Source organism: Mirounga angustirostris, unplaced genomic scaffold (genome assembly GCF_029215605.1).
Source record: "Mirounga angustirostris isolate CCGP_5_RB_7025 unplaced genomic scaffold, mMirAng1.0.hap1 SCAF_1, whole genome shotgun sequence".
Classification (NCBI taxonomy): Eukaryota; Metazoa; Chordata; class Mammalia; order Carnivora; family Phocidae; genus Mirounga; species Mirounga angustirostris.
This window is the reverse complement of record NW_026991709.1, coordinates 55,316,965-55,320,544: the sequence shown is the minus strand read 5'-3', so window position 1 is coordinate 55,320,544 and position 3,580 is coordinate 55,316,965. Positions and strand designations below refer to the sequence as shown.

Genomic DNA, 3,580 nt, shown 5'->3' with positions numbered 1-3,580 from the left:
AGACAAAACTGACAGAACACTTGATGTATTTCAACATCTTGAAAGGATAATTGTATGACCTTTGGGGAAAATATAAAACTATGCAAGGAAAGCAAAATTATCAAGATTCACTACATAGCTCACTGTCAACTGTTTTGAGCTCTATCAAGAGGATGTGGGCTCGGAAGTGGCACCTGTGCAGTGGAGAGTGGGAGTGGTGAAATTCAGCTCAATCTGAAAATTCTGCAGTTGAAAGTCAATAGGCCATGCCTAAAATCAACAAACCAAGAAGTGGCAATAAAGCATGTTATTTAGAGACACAGAAATACATCCCAAAATAATCCTCCAAAAGTGAGAGTATGGGCAAGTAGACTGATGGTTTCTACAACAAATTTTATAAGAACTATTTGTCTCTTTGAAATCAGTATATGTATAACTTTGTTAAAAATGTTTTGAGGAGCATGGTGCTCTCTTCTCCCCTCGATGGCCTGTGCTCGTCCATTGATATATGTGTACTCTGAAAAGGGGGAATCATCTGACAAAAATATTACTTTGCCTGCTGTGTTCAAGGCTCCCATTCAACCTGATATTGTGAACTTTGTTCACACCAACTTGCACAAAAACAACAGGCAGCCATATGCTCTCAGTGAATTAGCAGGTCATCAAACCCGTGCTGAGTCTTGGGGTACTGGCAGATCGTGGCTCGAATTCCTGGAGCTCGAGATGGTGGGACTCACCATTGTGGCCAGGGTGCTTTTGGAAATATGTATCGTGGGGGCCGCGTGTTTGCACCAACCAAAACCCGGCGCCATTGGCATCGCAGAGTGAACACAACACAGAAGCAATATGCCATCTGCTCTGCCCTGGCTGCCTCAGCCTTACCAGCACTGGTCATGTCAAAAGGTCATCGTATTGAGGAAGTTCCTGAACTTCCTTTGGTGGCTGAAGATAAAGTTGAAGGCTACAAGAAGACCAAGGAGGCTGTTTTGCTTCTTAAGAAACTTAAAGCCTGGAATGATATCAAAAAGGTCTATACCTCTCAGCAAATGAGAGCTGGCAAGGGCTAAATAAGAAACCGTCATCGTATCCAGCGCAGGGGACCCAGCATCATCTACAATGAAGACAACAGTATCATCAAGGCCTTCAGAAACATCCCTGGAATTACCTGACTTAATGTAAGCAAACTGAACATTTTGAAACTTGCTCCTGGTGGGCATGTGGGACGTTTCTGCATTTGGACTGAAAGTGCTTTCCGCAAGTTAGATGATCTGTATGGCACTTGGCGTAAGGCTGCCTCCCTCAAGAGTGACTACAACTTTCCCATGCACAAAATGTTTAATACAGACTGTAGCAGAATCTTGAAAAGTCCAGAGATCCAAAGAGCCCTCCAAACATCATGAAAGAAGACTCATTGCAGGGTCCTGACGAAGAATTCACTGAAGAACCTGAGAATCATGTTAAAGCTAAACCCATATGAAAAGACCATGCACCAGAACACCATTCTTTGCCAGGCCAAGAATCACAAACTCAAGATGGATAAGGCAGAGCAGCCTTAGAAGCCAAATCAGATGAGAAGGGGGTTCCAGGCAAGAAGCCTGTGGTAGGGAAGAAAGGAAAGAAGGTTCTTGGTGTGAAGAAGCAGAAGAAACCTTTGGTGGAAAAATAGGCTGCAGTTACCAAAAAACCAGCAGCTGACAAGAAGCCTGCAGAAAAGAAACCCACCACAGAAGACAAGAAGCCTGCTGCCTAAAAACTTACATGTGTTTATTCTATAAAAGTCAAATTATTTTGGATAGCTTATTTTGAATAAAGACCTGATCAAAATGTTTTAAAGGAGCAACATAGCAAGTGGTTACTTATGGAGATTATAAATATACAGCAATAAAACATAAAAAGAGCACCAACTTCCTAATGTGATGTGAATACTGGTAGCATAAGATGAATTTTTCACTAACATCATACATGGAATTAGTAAGTACATATCTCAAAAAATTTAGATAGAAGTGAAGATGACATTGTCAAATTTCCAGCAGCCTAAGACCTAAAGTGAACACCATTACACTCCACTGCTTTGAAATAATAACGTGGAAACTAATGAGAGGTAGCTTTTTCCAAGTTACTTCTATTTATTATAGAATTATATAACAAAACAAAAAAGATTCAATTTAAAATTACCCAATCCATCTAAACTAAACTTTCCTATTAGTATACTCACCATGGGATGCCTGGGCGGCTCAGTCCGTTAAGTGTCCGACTCTTGGTTTTGGCTCAGGATCTCAGGGTCCTGGGATTAAGCCCCACATCGGGCTCCATACTCAGCTCCAAATCTGGTTGTCCCTCTCCCTCTGCTCCTCCCCCTTCTCCCTCTCTCTCTCAATAAAAACTTAAATCTTTTTTAAAAAATATACTCAACACACCCACACATATTTCTTGGAGTAGTTGTATAAGGACTCACAGATGGTGTCTGCAACGATCCCATCTTTCAATTGCGGGAATAGGCGATTTTGCTTTTCCAAGTAGTTGCTAGACTTTGACTGTGGATTGGATCTGGTACAAGTTTTCCAAAGAGTATTCCGTAGCCTGTAACCTTCAAGCATTAGGAAGTGGAGGGACAGCATATACACCTGCCATGAGGGCAACTAGTGACACTGAGCTATGTAAGCTCAGGGTGTTAGAGAACTTTAATATGCTGATCTTACATATAATTACTGCATATTTCAACTCTGCTACCCCCACCAATCTGTCCATAGGTTTCAAATGGATATAAATTAATGTTATGTTGATCTTGAGAAGATGAGACATCCTTCACTGAATGTTAACAGATCTATGCACTGAGAAAGATTTGGTACTGTGGTAAGAACTAGATTTAGAGTCATAATTCATATTCAGTCCTGTGAGTAGGTGGGAGGATAATGGTGGCTGAGATGAGGCAGTCATAGGAGGGCCTTGAGGTTTAGGAGAACAAAGGTATATTTCTTTGCCTGGGCTGCCATAACAAAATAGCACACACTAGGTCTCTTAAACAATAGAAATTTATTTTCTCACAGCCTTGGAGGCTGGAAGTCTAAAATCAAGGTGCCAACCAGATTGGTTTCCTTTGAGGCCCCTCTTCTTGGCTTGCAGATGATCACCTTTTGCTGCCTCTTCACATGGTTGTCCTCCTGTGCACATAAGCCCCTGGTGTTTCTTCTCATGTGTCCAAATTTTCTCTTCTTATATGGACACCAGTGAAGTTCTGTTAAGGCCCACTCTAATGGCCACATTTTAGCTTAATCACCTCTTAAAAGGTCCTATCTCTAAATATAGTCAAACATTTTGAGGTACTGAGAGTTAGGACTTCGACATATGAATTCGATGGGTACACAATTCAGTCTGTAAAAACTGGAAAGAAGACAAACCAGGTAATGACAGAAAGGCAATGAATGAGAGATGAGAAGACACCAAAGCCAGGTTTGGTGTCCTTCCCAACCCAGCTTTAAGTTGGCTTGATTCCCTCCTCTCAGCTGTCTTCTTAAGAGCTCAGAGAGAGCCTGAAAGTGAAAAGAAAAATCCTAGGCCTCATCCTCCAACCCCGAAGAGTGTGGGGATGATGAAGCAAGGA

General features: G+C 41.7%; 1 pseudogene; it reads left to right on the top strand.

Moving 5' to 3' along the window:
* The first annotated feature begins 422 nt into the window (after positions 1-422).
* LOC123834532 (large ribosomal subunit protein uL4-like) lies at positions 423-1,729 on the top strand (annotated as a pseudogene).
* The last annotated feature ends 1,851 nt before the right edge of the window (positions 1,730-3,580 follow it).